The sequence below is a fragment of the Otolemur garnettii genome, unplaced genomic scaffold (genome assembly GCF_000181295.1).
Source record: "Otolemur garnettii isolate 467f Iridium unplaced genomic scaffold, OtoGar3 scaffold00190, whole genome shotgun sequence".
Classification (NCBI taxonomy): Eukaryota; Metazoa; Chordata; class Mammalia; order Primates; family Galagidae; genus Otolemur; species Otolemur garnettii.
Window position 1 is genome coordinate 1,560,477 of NW_003852585.1, and position 18,253 is coordinate 1,578,729.

General features: G+C 38.5%; 1 non-coding gene across 1 annotated transcript; it reads left to right on the forward strand.

Annotated features, from left to right (window-relative positions):
• Positions 1-6,140: 6,140 nt before the first annotated feature.
• LOC111721844 lies at positions 6,141-6,247 on the forward strand. The gene has a single exon (XR_002770849.1). It is a non-coding gene; the product is annotated as a U6 spliceosomal RNA (small nuclear RNA).
• Positions 6,248-18,253: the final 12,006 nt, after the last annotated feature.

Consider the following 18,253-nt stretch of genomic DNA (forward strand, 5'->3'; position numbering starts at 1 on the left):
GTCCCAGCTACTTGAGAGGCTGAGGCAAGAGAATCACTTAAGCCCAAGAGTTTGAGGTTGCTGTGAGCTGTGACACTACAGCACTCTACCAAGAGTGACATAGTGGGACTCTGTCTCAAAAAAAGCTAGCCGGGCATTGTGGCAGATGCCTGTAGTCCCACTATTTGGGAGGCTAAGGCAGGAAGATTGCTTGAGCCCAAGAGTTTGAGGTTGCTGTGAGCTATGATAGCACCACAATGCTCAACCCAGGGTGACAGAGTGAGACTATCTCAATAAAATTTAAAAAAAGAAAGAAAGAAAAGAAAAAGATAGATAGAAAGAAAGAAAAATAAAGTAAATTACTACAGGAAGAGCTCTTTCTGTGGTTTAGGTAGCCAATGCCAACTGGAAGTGTTGCAGCCCGAGGGCACTGGAAAGCCTGTGCAGCCATTTGGCAAGGTGGGTGGGGAGACAAACATGCAGGCAGAAAGCTGGGAAGGTGGGTTGGCAGGCGGGGCCTCTGGTGTCCAGAGACCTGTTAGGAGTGGAAAGGAGAAGGGAGATGGAGGAATCAGCTGGCCAGCAGGGAGGAAGACATCATTTGGCCTCAAGCATTTGCTCACAATCAGAGTAGAATCCAGTGTAGATATTTGCAGTTGTTGAAAACTCTTCAGGTATTTCGAGGAGCAAAAGGAGTGAGGTGCCATGTTCCTGTTCTTTCTCATGTCCTGAGAGTTAGAAGAGGTAAGACATCAGACTGCTGAACCTGGACCATGGGTAAGCCTGCTTAACAGACCTCTTCCCTGTGACACTGACTGGTCAGCCTCCTCCTCAGCCCCTGTTTTCCAATCGCTAGCCCCCACCCCCCATCTCAAACTCCCCCAAATCTCAGCAAGAAGCTGGTGTAACCTAAGCCTGACCCTATGGAGTGTCTCTCCTGACAATAAGCTCCTGTAAGAGCCACACTGCCCGGGACCCAAATCTGATCCAAGCTTTCAGGACAACAGCGGCTTTTGTTTTTTTTCTGTTGCTTGGCCCTTGTCTGATGGTAAAGCTGCTGGTAATAGTAAGGAGTACCTAAGCTAAGGGCTGCCCATCATGCCGCCTGGATCATTACTGCCTATTACTGCCTAACCTCACTATGGTTTCTCTAATTTAATGTCTCTAACTACATTGATTATCTTCCCTTCCACTTATACCCACTCCCATACCGGCTACTCTCTAACCCAGCGGGCTGTTAAGGATTGCTAAGTACCAATATGTTCTTAGAGCCCTATAAGCAGAAAACTGCAAGCCAGTCTAGATTTTACCATGGGATGAAGCTAATAATGGCTACCACTTACTGAATACTTAGTCACTGCTGAGTACTCCATGTACATTTTGATTACCTGGCCCTATTGATTTTATCTACTCAATATCATCTGAAACTCATCGTTACGTACTTCTACCTTGTGCCATCTCTTGTCTGGAAATTTGCAGTAACTTCATTCATTTATTTATTCAAATAGTATTTATTGAGGCTCTACTACATGCCAAACACTGTGCTGAGGATTCAGTCATGAGCAAAATATACCTAGTCCTTCCTCCCTTGGCGCTTACTTTCTAGAATAGGAGACAAAGCTTAAACCAGTTGGTCAATCCATTCACACACTACTGTCAGCTTCCCCTTAGTAAAACACATACCTGATCTTTCCAGAACTACCTCACAGCCTTCAGGATAAAGTCTAAGCTTGTTAACCTGGCATTCAAGGCTTCACAGGCCTTTTCCAATTTACCTATTGAAACTCAGTCAAGCCGTCTGCCTAAGACAGATGAGAGCATGCACACACTAAAATTCACCCTTTCTTATCCCAAGATCCCATGAACTAGCCAGCTTGATTGAATCTATGTTCTCCAAACACTTCATGTACTATCATATCTGCATGGTTTCAGACTTCTCTGAAAACCGGAGTCTCTGGGTGCTCTCCGTGTGCAAACAGGCTGGTGTCTCATGAAACCAAATTGCCCATAATGGGACCAGATGTTGGAGGAAAGCCTTGGTACCTCGTCTCTGCCCATAATACCTTTCCGCCTTTACCAGGTGAACCCCTCATCCTTCAAGTCGCAGCCTGAATGGTTCTTCTTCCTCGTGGAGATCTTAGGCTCCCTGCTTCTGCCTTCTCCTGCTGCCCCCTACTGGACAAAGGGTCTGTCCTTTGTGTATCCCTCCGGGTCTCTCTGTCATTTGTTTACTGTGTCTCCTCCTAAGAGGAGAGGATACAGAGTCTTTATTCACGGGCCTATGCCATGTCTGCCACAGAGTTGGCACTAAATGAATGAATTGTTCAATGAATAAGTGAATGACTGAATCTTTGACAAAAGTCCAGAGTTTGGTCCATTGACTACAATGCTGCAAAGTTTTTATTTCACCCCCTGAAATCAGACTGGACGTTCCATGAACGCCAGGATCACATCTATCTTGGTAACTGCTCTTTCCATAGCACCTAGCATGTTACCTGACACATGACTAGATCTCAATAAATGTCTGCTTGGAGAATGAGAAAAAGGATTCCCCTCCCTGAAACAGGCTAACTCTTTAATTATTTCCGGAAGCTAGTGGGGGCAAGCTGTATGGTTTTGTCTTGAAATGACTGATTCCCAGGTAAGTCTACTCCTCTGGAAGCTAGGCCTCCTGAAGTGACCAGAAAGTTACAGAGAAGATGCTCCTTTCCTGTCTGCCCATCAAGATCCTACCAAGCCACAGAAGCTGTGGGGAGTGGACGAGAATGCCCTAAGGTAGAACCAGGGGTACAATCATCACAGAGAAACTGATGGCTGTTCTTTTTCCCCCCAGTTGCCACAAAATAACCACAAATTAATTTCAGGCCCAGTCTTAATTCTTCTGTGCATCACCAAACCACACCATCAGCCAGTATTTCCAAAGCCTTTGCTCTGATCCAGGTGCAGCGGAAACATTCACAGAGCTGAGGCAATAGAAAATAAGTCACCTTCCATGGGTCACAAGTGCATGGCACCATAAAGATTTTTCTCTCTTCCCTTTAACTTTGTCTCCAAATGGTTGCCCCACTTTGGGGGAGGGTAACATAACTATATATCCCAACTTTACAAACCTGGGTAGTTATATACATTCTAGGAGACTTGTGTGATGCATAGAAATGAGAGATGAATTGAGATTTGATTTTTATTACTTTCTGAGATTGTGGCAGATAAAAGAGTTAATGTTCTTTAAAATAAGCAAAAGAATGATTTAGCATTATAAGCGTGTAAATAGTTGGGAAAGAAGACTGGCAGACTGAGTCTCCCTGGGGCTTCTGCATTCTCACTGCCTCTAGGACATCTCCCCAAGATTCACTTTGTCTTTTTGTGCACATGCTGCACTACCCACATGTACGCAGCCACACACACCCTGATGCCTACAGACACACAACAGTTGGTTGAAAGAACAAATAGCTCTGGCTTACTCTGAATGCTTCTGGGAGCATGGACCACAGTTGAACCACAAGAGATGGACCACAGTTATGTTAGTTTGCTCAGGCTGCTATAACAAAGGACTGTAGATTTGGATGGCTTATGCCTCATTTTGAGTAGCTGAAAGAACAGAAATGTATTGTCTCACAGTTCTGGACTCTGGAAGTGTCAAATAAAGGTGTCAACAGAATTGGTTTCTTCTGATGGCTGTGGGGGAACAAGCTGTTCCAGACCTCTTCCCCCTGCAGATGGGTATCCTCTGCCTGTGTCTTTACACCAACCATCTTTCCTCTGCCCATGTCCATGCCCAAATTTCCTGTTTATGAGGACACCATTCGTACTTGTTTAATATTCCTCAATTTATCTTGATCACCTCTATAAAGACCCTATCTCCAAATCAGGTCACATTCTGAGGTCATGGGAGTTAAGACTTCACCATAGGAAACTTAGCGGGGACGCAATTCAACTCATAAAAAGAATTTTCCTGGTTCATCAGCATGGTTCTTAAATCAGCACCGTGGACATTTCTTACCATTAGGAAATCTAATTATTTATTTTGTGAATATTTTTTCTGAATATTTTACATAGTTGTGGCCCAGAAGTGAAGTGGAAAAGATACGTTTCATTCCCGGATGCAAGCTGACAGTAATGAAAAAGGCTAAAAGTTGTTGAAAATTATCAGCAAATACTGATTTACTTGGAGTCATCCCAGGATAAAAGGGCCACATCTGTCTCCTCTCAAGCCAGCCAGGCTTCCATTAGCCTCGGCTGATTGAGAACGGGCCATTGTGCACCCTGGAGTAAAAATTCCTATCTTTTCTCTTTATTAAGTATTTCTCCCTGGAAATGCAATGCATTTAAACAGGCTCTTTGGTATCTGTGCTTGCATCTGGTGTTACTACTCACACTGACGTGATGCTGCAAGTATATTCTGTAATAAAGCTCCATCAGCCAGGAAGAGAAAAACCAAAGAGGAAAGTGAGAAAATTTATCCTGAAAAATAATAACATAACATTGAATGATTTTGAAATTTGATACTTAATAAAGGGCTTCTATGAAGAATGAGGCTACAACATTTTAGGTAGATAAATTTGCTGTGGAATAGAGGCTATTAATTTGGATTTTAGTTCTACATAGCAGGTTTCACATAACATAAGCCAGTGTTTCCTCTATTAGTACACACAAAAGTGCATGTCATAAATATGTGTGCTTTTGCTAAAATGCCAGTGTGAGTTCTGGGTCTATCCCAGGTGCCCCAGTCAGATGCATTGCATGTTAACTTATTTAAAAATGATACAATTTCTTTTCAAGAGTACTGCTTTCTAGATAAACTCCTACAACTCTCTAGAATCTAGTAACTTGAGCTCTGCATGATGCTATAGGTTTGGCCTGTTCTCAATTAGCTGACATTCTAGTGTCCTAAAAAGCTTGTGAGCAGGAAATCTACACTGAAGACTCCAGAGATTACTCAACCCAGTGCTATTTGAACTATGGTCCACAGACAGCTGTCAGTACACAAAATGTAGTTTCCAGTGTAACAAGGCAAGTACAGAAATTGAGATTAAGCATTGACAAATGTTACAGCAATTTGACAGAATACTTTTATATCTATTGAATGTAATAATAAAGACAAATTCATATTTTGCATATCTTTTCATTTCATTTTTCTAGTGGTTTATTTTTACTGTACTTTAGAAAACTATTGATCTGTGATGAATTTGAAATTTTTAAATTGGTCTTTCACTGTGGATGGTTAAGAAGTCCTAGCCTAGTCTGCCTTCCACATTCCAAACAAAGTCAAAATTTCTTAGATTGACACAAGTTCATCTAGGTCCTGTAGGTTGTAGGAGAAACTCAAAATTCTACTGCATTCAAGTCAATATTTATTCATTGTATACCTATGACATAATGGGCTGGTGCTAGGGATAAATCAGCAGTCATAGACAGGGCCCAAATATTTGCTTGGTGTACAAAAATCTATGTTCATTAACTTCATTCCTGACAAAGCTTAAAATCTATCAAGAAATTATAAGAAAGAATTATAAGAAAGAATGGCAATTCTAGAATTATCACAGGAACAGAAATAAAGAATATCTTTGATGTACTCAACAGTATAATCAACACAACCCCAGAATGAAATAAAGGAAACAATTCTATTCATAGTAGTATCAACAAAAATAAACACATAGAAATAAATTTACAAAAGGAAGTATAGTACTTGTGTACCAAAAATTATAAAGCATGTGAGAAAGGAATTAAAGATCTAAATAAACTGTATAAGACACATCATTTTCAAGAATTGAGAGACTTAATATTTTAAAGATGGCAATACTCTCCAAAATTATATACAGATTCAATGCAATCCCAATCAAAACTTTTTATTTTTTTTTGCAAAAAGGAAATTCTTATCCTAAATTCACATGAACATACAAGGGACCCAGAATTGTCTTAAAAGAGAAAAACAAAGTTGGAGAACTCAAATTTCTCAATTCAAAACTGACCACAAAGATACAATAATCAAGACTGGTAGTGGCATAAGCATAGACACATAGACCAATAGCTATATAAGTAAATACATCTATGATTGACTTATTTTTGACAATGGTGCCAATTCCATTCAATAGGAAACTAACACTGTTTTCAACAATGGTGCTGAAAAAACTGGAAATCTGAATGCAAAAGAATGTAGTTGGGTGTTTGCTTCATCAGCACATATACTAAAACTGGAATAATACAGAGATGAATAGCATGGCCCCGGTGTGAGGATAACATGCAAATTTGTAAACTGTTCCACATTTTTTAGGCTTCATCTCAGGGATGCAAGGCTGGTTTAACATATGCAAATCCATAAATGTAATTCACTATATCAATAGAAACAAAAACAAAGGGCATATGTTTCTCTCAATAAATGCAGGAAAAGCATTTTATAAAATTGAGCACCCTTTTCTAACAAGAACACTTAATAATATAGGCATAGGTGGCACATTTCTTAAACTGATTGAAGCCATCTATGACAAACTGACAGCTAATATCAGATTGAATGGAGTAAAACTGAAAGCTTTTCCACTTAGAACTGGAACCAGACAAGGACATCCTCTATCACCACTACTATTAAATACAGTGCTAGAAGTTCTAGCCAATGCAATCAGGCAAGAGAAGGAAATAAAGGGCATCCAAATGAGAACAGAAGAGATCAAACTCTCCCTCTTTGCTGATCATATGATCTTATACTTAGAGAACCCCAAAGACTCAACCAAAAGACTCCTGGAAGTGATCAAGAAATGCAGCAATGTCTCAGGATATAAAATCAATGTTCACAAATCAGTAGCCTTTGTATATTCCAAGAACCAAGTTAGTTGAGAAGCTAATCAAAGACACAATTCCCTTCACTGGTAGCTTCATAGAAAATTAAATACCTAGGAATATACCTAACAAAAAGAGGTGAAGGACCTCTACAAAGAGAACTATGAAATCCTAAGAAATGAAATAGCAGAAGACATTAACAAATAGAGGAATATACCATGCTCATGGCTGGGAAGAATCAACAATGTTAAATGTCTATACTTCCCAAAGCAATCTATAGATTCAATGCAATCCCCATTAAAATACCAATATCATACTTTGAAGATTTGGGAAAAAATAGTTCTTTGTTTTGTATGGAAACAGGAAAAAAACCATCTAGCCAAGACAATGCTTAGTAATAAAAATAAAGCCGGGGGTGGTGTCTGTAGCTCAGTGGATAGGGAGAAAACTCACAGATGGGGAGAAAAATATTTGCTTGTCATACATCTGTTAAGGTTCTAGCATCCGGAATATGTAAAGAACTCCTAGAATACAAAAATTAAAGGACAAATATTCAAATAAAAAATAGGCAAATACATTTATACTCTACACTTAGTATATTGACATGATTTCAAATTGTATATAAAACCAGCACATTGTACCCATAATGCATTAATGTACACAGCTAAGATTCAACAAAAAAAGAAGAAAATAAGCAAATAATTTGGATAGACATTTTATAAAGAAAAGATACAAATGGTCAATGAGCACATGTAAAGATGTTCTACATAATTAGATTAGGAAACACAAATCAAGACTATGGAATATAGTAAGATACCACTTTACTCACTCAAGCATATCTACAATCAAAGCAAACATTAACAAATGCTGTGGATGTGGAGAAATTACAACCTTCACACATTGGGTGTTGGAATGTAAAATAGTGCAACCACTTTGAAAAACAGTTTAGCAGTTCCTCAAAAAGTTAAACATAGAATTACCATATGACCCCAAAATTCTACTTCTCCTGGTTGAAAATGATAATTGAGGCCAGGCACGGTGGCACACAACTGTATTCCTAGCACTCTGGAAAGCTGAGGCAGATGGATTGTTTGAGCTCAGGCATTCATGACCAGCCTGAGCAAGAGCAAGACTCTGACTCTACTAAAAACAGAAAAACTAGCCAGGCATCCTGGCTAGTGTCTATGGTCCCAGCTACTTGGGAGGCTGAGGTAAGAAGATCGTTTGAGCCCAAGAGTTTGAGGTTGCTGTGAGCTATGAAGCCAGGGCACTCTATGGAGGGTGACAAAGTAAGACTGTCTAAAAAAATAAAAAAGAAAAAGGAAAAGAAAAGAAGCATATTTAAAGAGAATAGAAAACATATATCCACACAAAAACATGTACACAGAAGCTCACAGCATTATTCATAACAGCCATAATGTGGAAGCAACCCAAATGTCCATCAACTGATGAATAAACAAAATATGACATATTTTTATGAGGGATATTATTCAGCCATAAAAAAAAAGAATGACGTGCTGATGCATGCTGTAACATGTATGAAGTTTAAAACATTATGCTAACTGTTATGACTGAATCTACTGCAGAATAAGCAAACCCATAGGTACAGAGAGTCTATTAGTGGCTGCCAGTGGCTGGGTTAGAGGAGGATTAGAGAGTGACTGATAATGGCTATAGGACTTCTTGGGGGCGGGGGAGGTGATGAAAATATTCCAGAATTAGAGAATGGTGATGGCTGCACTGCCTTGCGAACTTAACAAAAACCACTGAATGACATACTTTAAATGGATGAATGTAACTCTATATGAATCACAACTCAATTTAAAAAATGGTACAGAACTGCAACTTTTAAAGAGTGGCCAAACATCACCTACCTCATCCAACTCAAATTCTAAGAGTTAGTCAAAAACAGAGATCACCTATAAATATAAAATCTGTTAAAGATTTAAGGACGGAGATAGATAAAATTATATAATTTCATGGTATAGTTTCATGTGAATTTTAAAAACCTATGCTTATTATTTCCTTATAGAGAGATTTTATTTAATTCTCTCCTTTAATAATTAGGACATTTCTTACACTGAAAAAGGATATGTCATTATAATTCAGTCTTATGACCATAGCATGTTTTTTCATTATGAGTAAATGTATATGAATATTTTGTTATAAATATCTGATAAGACATTGAATAAAAGTCATGTTAGGTATGTTCCATGATATCCAATGAAGCATGAACATTATTTTAATTGTTTTTCAATTTTTTTTAACAGAGATCACCTTTACGTGTAAACCAGCATTTGAAACTGATTTCTCATTTGAACGAAAACCCCTCACTTTAGGGGCCAGGAAGATAGAAAAAGATTACAAATGCTAATACAAAAATAACCTGCGTGGCTCTATTAATATCAAAATATGTACATTGGTTTTCTACAGCTGCTATAACAAATTACTACCAACTTAGTGACTAAAAAAATACAAACTTAAGTTCTAGGACTCAGAAGTCCAGAATATGTCTGTCTGGAACAAAATCAAAGTGTCTGTAAGGTTTTGTTATTTTCTGAAGACTATATTGGAGAATCCATTTCTTTGCCCTTTCTAGTTTTTTTTTTTCTTTTCTTTTCTTTCTTTTTTTGAGACAGAGTTTCACTATGTCACCTTTAGTAGAGTGCTGTGACATCACAGCTCACAGCAACCTCCAAGTCTTGGGCTCAAGCAATTCTCTTGCCTCAGCCTCCTGAGTAGCTGGGACTATAGGCACCCACCACAACACCTGGCTATTTTGTTGTTGTTGCAGTTGTCACTGTTGTTTAGCAGGCCCGGGCCCTTTCTAGTTTCTAAAGGCTTCCCATATGCCATGTTTTTTGTCCCCTTACTCCCCCATCAAAGCCAGCAATGCTGGACCAAGTCCTTCTCATGCTGCCATCTCACTCGTCCTCTCTATTACACCCTCCATTTCCACTTACAAGGACTCCTGTGATTACATTGAGTCTACCCACATAATCTAGTATAATCTTCATCATCTCCAAGTCAGGCGGTTAGCAATCTTAATTCCTTCTGTACCTTCATTCCCCTTTGCAAATGTAACCTAACATATTCACAGGTTCTGGGCATTAAGAAGTAGACCTCTCTGGGGGCCCATTATTCTACCTACTTTGGTTGAATTCAGAACAAGAAATATTATCAGGAAGAAAGAAAGAAAAAGGAGTCAATTCTGCAAGAAGACACAACAACCTTAAAGATGTATGTATCTAACAACAAGGCGGCAAATACATGAAATGCACAATGTATACATCATGTGAAGATGTAAAGTGAAGCAGAAGGAGAAGGGATTCTCACTCACTAAGCACCTCCTCTGTCCCAGATACTGAGATAGGGGCTATGGTATCCATTTTTGTCTTCACAATACCCCATTGCATTCATCAGGCTTCTCCAGAGAAATAGAACAAAGAGCGAGTGAGAACACAAATGACCACTATCGGGAATGAAACAGGAGATGGCATTAGTGACCCTGCAAACATAAAAATGATAATATTAGAACACTATAAGACATTCTAACACACATTAATTTGATAATTCAGACAAATAGACCAGTTCTTTAAAAAATACAAACTGTCGTGACTCATTCAATATGAAATAGACAATGTGAATAGCTCTATAACTATTATATAAATTCAACTCATAAGTTTAAAACTCCCATACAAGAACTCTCTAGGTCCAGATATTTTCTCTGGAAAATTCTACCAAACATTTAAAGAAGAATTAACACCAACTCTATATAATCTCTTCCAGAAAATAGAAGACAAAAACCACATTCTAAATTTAAGAAGCTAGTATTGCCCTGTGATAACAAAATCAGACAAAGACATTACAAGAAAAGAAAACCATAGACCAATATCCCTCATGGGCAGAAATGTAAGTCCTGAATAACATCATAAGACATTAATCTAGTAACGTATAAAATGAATGATATAGCCTGATTAAGTAGAGAGACAGTGAACCTAAAAAGGAGCCAGGGAAGGAGAAAGAGCAGGCGTTCTCAAACTACGGCCCGCGGGCCACATGCGGCCCACCTCCACCTAGGACATTTATCCGGGCCGCCGGGTGTTTTTGCCGCCCCCGCCTGTCCTGCGTAGCAGCCGTCTCGTCCCAGGGCCCACAGTCCAGCCCTCCACGGTCTGAGGGACAGTGAACTGGCCCCCTGTTTAAAAAGTTTGAGGACCCCTGAGAGAGATAAGAGGGTGAAAAAAGGAGGACACCATCATGTCTTGTAAACAAAGGAAAAAATGTTTCAGAGAAGAGGTGGTAGTCAAGTTCATTGGCTATTGCTGAGAAATTAAGCAAGATGACAATTGGAAACATTAGAGACAAAGATGTCATGGATGACTTTGGTAAGAGTATTGGGAACAAAAGGCAGATTTCAGTGGGAGGGGAGTGATTAGGATAGGAGGAAGTAGGGACACTGAATATAGACAACTCCTTCCAGAAGAATGACTGTGAAAGTAGGAGATGGAGAGCTCAGTAGCTTGAGAGGCAGTTGAGGTAAAGATGGGAGGAGTGATCCTTAATGAAGGAAGATTTTTGGACATAATCATATTTAATTGTTGTGGGGAGAGGAAGACTGCCCATAGAAAGAGGTTATTCCTGTAGAAGACAGAGCATAACTGATGAAGCTCCACATCAGTGTTTTTCACCCTTTTTTCTCTCACGGCACACTCGAACCTATAGTTAAACTTCCATGGAACACTTAAATTATGTTGACAAAAGAAAAAAAGAGTAAGAAAAAGAATACATTTACTGTGCTGTAACATCTTTTGAAAATAATTTAATTAATGAACTTTAACAATTTTCACAGCACAGCTAAGATCCCCTCATGGCACACTGGTTGAACCTCACTTCTCTAGATCTAAGAGAAAGAGTTAGAATCCACGGTACAGGCAGAGATCTTGGCTTTAGCCTGGTGAAGAAACCCTTATTCCCCTATTAGGAGAAAGAACAACATGGGCTTGAGTCTTGGACTATTTTATGAGTTTGGACAGTGATACAACTTCTTTCCATCCAAGATTCTCCATCGGCAAAGTGCTAATAAATAGATACCTAACTTCTGTTTTTCCATCTGTTTCACAAAACGCTACCCTCAGTTCTATTGGTTCAAGATTCTGCCTTGAATACGAAGCCCAGACCAAAGTGAGCTAATTTGAACTTGATATGGTGGTTAAAGAGTCACCAAACACATGACCTCGGACAAGCTACTTAACCCCTTGAAACTTTAGTTTTCACATTTGTAAAATGGAAATGATAGTAGCTCCTACTTTGCAAGATGACTTTGATTAAAGGAACCAAGCCATGTAAAATATTTAGTATAGCAGCTAACCTACTGTAATTGCTCAAGAAATTATGGGCATAACCTATAAGACAGAAAGTAACTCAAAATTAAAATTTGTGCTTTGCTCATTTCAATATATCTCACAGCTATAGTCCCTAATCCCTGGGCTGTGGACTGGCACCGATCTGTGGCCTGTTAGGAAGTGGGCTTCACAGAAGGAGGTGAGTGGTGAGCAAGCAAGCAAAACTTCTGTATTTACAGCTACTCCCCATCACTTGCATCACCCCCGAGCTCTGCCTCCTGTCAGATCAGCAGCGTTAGATTCTTATAGGAGCAGGAATGCTACTGTGAACTGTACATGCCAGGGACCTAGGTTGCTCACTCCTTATGAGACACTAATGCCTGAGGTGGAGCTGAGGTGGTAATGCTAGTGCTGGGGAGTGCTGCAAATACAGATTATCACTGACAGAGAGGTTGGACTGCACAGAGACCACAACAAATACAATTTCTTGTAGACTAATATCAAAACCACCCCCACACTGGTCCATGGAAAAATTATCTTCCATGAAACAGGTCGCTGATGCCAAAAAGGTTGGAGATGCCATTTCACACTTGTCTCATAGGAGTGTCATACAGTTGGCAGTTAGAGGATATTTTCTAAATTAAACTGCTTTGTGTAGAGCTGAGAGAAGTTCAGAGGTCTAAGCTTTTGACTAAAGTCACACTGCAGGTTAGAGACACGACTGGGATTACATGCTAGGTCTGCTGTCTCAAGTATAGAAAAGGCTGTTTCTAGTACATTGCACACTCTAGGAACTAGAGGGTGACATGCACACAATTTCCAAGAGCACAACTGCTGTGTAGGACAACATAACTATATATTAATATAAACAAAGGCTAACCAAATAGATAAAATTGAAAAAGATCTTTGTTTTCAGTTGCTGGCAGAAATTTATGGCCAGTACACTCCCACCTGCTTTTTTCCCTTCTGATATTTCTATGATCTAATAGTTTTAACATTTTCCTCTTAGGCTGTCAAAGTAAAACACTGTATTTTCACACATTGAAGTTCTGATTCATCTTACAATTCTCTGTGGTTCCAGGCTAATTTCATTGCTAGAATTAGCCCCCTGAGGAGTTAAGAGCGGCCAACAATAATCAAGTTAAATTCATACTACATGATCAGTGATTAATTAGGTATTGTTGCAAACTCCTTGTTAATTATAATGCTATATGATTATAAAATGATGATTCACTTTTGATACACCTCAGGGGAAATTAACACAATGTATATTGGGACCTGGAGCCAGTTGAAGCCTTGAATATGTTAAAAACCCAAGGAGGCTCACACAAATACGCCCAATTGATTGTTGGCTAAGGTGCAAAATAAATTCAATTGACAAAGGACAGTCTTTTCAACAAATAGTGCTGAAGCTATTGGATATCCTTAAGCAAAAAAGAACATACAATAAAATCTCACACCTTATACAAAAATCAACTCAAAATTGATTATGAATTTAAATGTAAAACTTAACAACATACAACTTTTAGAAAAAAAATAAGAAAAAATCTTCAGTATTTTTGACTAAGCATGATCTAAAGATGAAAAATCAATAAATTAGACTGATCAAAGTTTAAAACTTTGCTCTGCAAAACCCTAAGAGAAGATTAAAATACAAAGCTACAGTCTGGAAAAGATTATTTTAAAACCACATATCAAACAAATAACTTATATCTAACATAAATGAGGAGCTCTCAAACCTCAACAATAAAAAATAATATTCCAAATTAGAAAAACTATGGAGAGACATTTCACCAGAGAATATACAAATGGCAAAAAAAAAAAAAGGGCAAATACAAAGATGTTCAAGACCATTAGCATTCAGGAAATGCAAATTCTATCCTTGATGAGATATTGTACACTTATTGGAATGTCTAAAATAAAAGAAATAGGGACCCCACCAAATTCTGGGGAAAATGCAGAGAAACTGGATCATTAATTCATTACTAGCAGAAATGTACAGCCACTTTGGAAAATAGTTTAGCAGTTTCAGATAAAACTAAACATGCAACTGCCATATGACCCAGCATTTGCTCTCCTGAGTACTTATCCTGGAGACATGAAAATTTATGTTCATACAAAACCTTGTACATACATGTTTATAAAAAACTTTATTTGTAATAGCCCTAAACTGGAAACAACCCAGATGTTTTTCAACAGGTGACTGCATAAACAAACTGAGGTACAGTCATACTGCAAGATTCTACTGACCAAAAAGAAAAAATAAACTAACACCACATGCAACAGCCTAGATGAATATGCAAAGAATTATGCTAAATTAAAAAGCCGATCCTGAAAAGTTATATACTGTACAGTATAACTCAATTGATATAACATTCTGTTTTTCTTTTGAGACAGAGTCTCACTATGTCCCCCTCAGTAGAGTGCTGTCATGTCACAGCTCACAACAACCTCAATCTCTTGGGCTTAAGCAATTCTCTTGCCTCAGCCTCCCAAGTAGCTGGGACTACAAGCACCCGCCACAACACCTGGGTACTCTTGGCTGTAGTTGTCATTGTTGTTTGTCAGGCCCAGGCTGGGTTTGAACCTGCCAGCTCCAGTGTATGTTCCTGGCACCCTAGCTGCTGAGCTACAGGTGCCAAGCTTGACATAACATTCTTGAAATGACAACATTATGGAGATGAACAGAAGATTACAGGTTGCCAAGGATTAGGGATAGGACCAGAGTATAGATGCTGGAGGAAGGTGAGTGTGGTTATAAAGGGCAACATGAAAGATCCTTATGGTGGTGGAAAAAATATTCAGCACCTTAATGGTGGGTGTAGATACTTATCCAGGAAATAAAATTGTATATAATTTAATGCACACACACTAGCATACATTAAACTGAAAAAAGTCTCAGTGATATTGGTAGATTGTATCTATAATGGGGAAACTGGGCAAAATGTATAGGGATTTCTGTATTTTTTCTCAGCCATGCATGTGAATCTACATTGAGAGGCACTAAAGACACAACACATAGTTGTGAAAAACACAATTTTAAAGGTTTTAGAAGAAAATAGTAGAATATCTTCATGACCTCACATGAGGAAAGATTTCTTTTAAAAAGACACAAATAGCACAGACTATCAAGTTAAAGATTAACACATGTGACTATATTCAAATAAAAATTCTGTGTAACAAATAGTATGTCAAAAAGTAAAAAAAAAAAAAAAAAAAAAAAACTTGTCTCCATGCTCTGAGATTCTAAATAATTCACTGTGACCAACAAGGCTTCAACACAGAGATGCAAGGATGGTTCAATGTACACAAATCTATAAATGTAATTCACTACATAAATAAAAGTAAAAACATAAAATCTTCTCAACAGATGCAGAAAAAGCATTTGACAAAATTAAACACCCTTATATGATAAGAACACTTAGCAAAATATGCATAGATGGGACATACCTCAAAATTATAAAAGCCATATATGACAAACTAACAGCCAATGTCATATTGAATGGAGAAAACCCAAAAGTATTCCCATTTAGAACTGGAACCAGATGCCCACTGTCACCACTTTTACTCAATATAGTACTGGAAGTCCTAGCCAGAGCAATCAGACAAGAGAAGGAAATCAAGGGTATCCAAATGGGGAAAAAAATGAGGTCAAACTATTGCTTTTTGCTGATGATACGATCTTATATCTAGAACCCCCCAAAGATTCTGCCAAGAGACTCCTGGAATTGATAAATAAATTCATCAAAGTCTCAGGTTACAAAATCAACGTACATAAATCAGTAGCATTCATATATACCAACAACAGTCAAGGTGAGAACAAAATCAAAGTTTCAACCCTTACCAATAGCAATAAAGAAAATAAAATAGGGGTATATTTAACTAAGGAGGTGAAAAATCTCTACAGAGAGAACTATGAAACACTGAAGAAGGAAATAGCACAAGACATAAATAGATGGATAAACATATCATGCTCATAGATTTGCAGAATCAACATTGTTAAAACATCTATACCACCCAATGAGAGCTACAGATTCAATGCAATCCTCATTAAAATACCGTTGTCATTATTCACAGATCTAAAAATAAATACTCTATGTTTCATATAAAACCAACATACACCCCATATAGCTAAAGCAACCCTAAGCAACAAGAAAAAATGGGGAGTTATCAATTTACCAGACTTCAAGCTATACTACAAAGCTATAGTGACCAAAACAACATGGTACTGGCCCAAGAACAGACATACAGACCAATGGGTCTGAATGGAGAGGCCAGATATTGCCATCTGATATTTGACAAAGCAGACAAAAATATACGCTGGGGGAAAAAATCTCTATCCGAGAAATGGTACTGGGAAACCTAGATAGCCACATGTAGGAGCTGAAGCAGGATCCACACCTCTCATCACTCACAAAAATTAACTCATGATGGACGACAGACCTAAACCTAAGGCATGGAACTATAAGAATTCTAGAAGAAAAAGTTGGAAACACTCTACGGACACCAGCCTAGGGAAAGAATTTTGAAGAAAACCTTCAAAGTAATCACAGCAACAACAAAAATGAATAAATGGGACGTGATCAAATTAAAAAGCTTCTGCACAGCCAAGGACACAATCATTAGAGTGAACAGACAACCTATGGGAGAAAATATAGCATATACATCCTGCAAAGGGCTGATATGCAGACGCTACAAAGAACTCAAGCAAATCAGCAAGAAAGAAAAAACACAAAAAAGTGGGCAAGTACATGAACAGAAACTATTCGAAGGAAGATATATATCAAACACATGAAAAAATGTTCAGCATCTCTAATCATCAGGGAAGTGCAAATCAAAACCCTAGTGGGGTGTCGCAGCAGCAGGTAAAGGAGCAGAGCCCAGGAGGGAGCTGCCTGGGGCCCCATGGGCTAAAGGCTACAGCAGGAGCTGATGACCCTCGTGATGTCTGGCCACAAAGGAATTTCTACTTTCCCTGAATCAGACAACCTTTGCAAATGGGTAGGGACCATCCATGGAGCAGCTGGCACAGTATATGAAGACCTGAGTTATAAGTTCTCCTGAGAGGTCCCCAGTGGCTACCCTTACAATGCACCCACGGTGAAGTTCCTCACACCCTGCTACCACCCCAGTGTGGACACCCAGGGTTACATCTGCCTGGACATTCTGAAGGACAAGTGGTCTGATCTTATTAAAAAAAAAACACACACACAGTGGGATATTATTTAATTCCATGGAGAATGGCTTTTATCAAAAAGTCCCAAACAACAAATGCTAGCAAGAATTCAGAAAGAAAGGAACACTTATACACTGTTGATGGGCCTGCAAACTAGCACAACCTCTATGGAAAGTAGTATGGAGATACCTCAAAGAACTAAAAGTAGACTTACCGTTCAATCCAGAAATGCCACTATGGGATATTTACCCAAAGGAAAAAAGACATTTTATAAAAAAATAAAAAAAAAGACACCCGAATTTGAATGTTTATAGCAGCACAATTCACAATTACAAAGATTATGAAACAGGGCAGGGCCTGTGGCTCAAAGGAGTAGGGCACCAGCCCCATATGCCGGAGGTGGTGGGTTCAAATCCAGCCCTGGCCAAAAACTGCAAAAAAAAAAAAATGAAGAAATAACCTAAGTGCCCATCAATGCATGAGTGAATTAATAAAATGTGGTATATGTATACCATGGCGTACTACTTAACTATTAAAAAAAAGTGGTGAAGTAATACTTCTTGTATTAACCTGGATGGAAGTGGAGACCATTCTTGGAAGTGAAGTATCACAAGAATGGAAAAGCAAACACCACATGTACTCACTATTAAATCAGAAATAATCAACATTATGTGCACACATAGAACTAACACTCATCGAAAATCAAATAAGTGTAAGAGGGAAGAGGGGTGAGAAAATTCACACCTAATGGGTATAGTACACACTATCTGGCTGAGGGGCATACCTATCATTTTGGCCCACACTGTACAAAACCAATGTATGTAACCAAAACATTTGTGCTCCCATAATAATCCAAAATTAAAAAAAAAAGAGAGAGAGAGAATGTAAAGCATTGGCTCTATCAGGATCCTATTAAAACAAAGAGGATTTATTTGTAATATGGAACTTAGACATAAAAATTATAAAATATTCTCCATGCAAA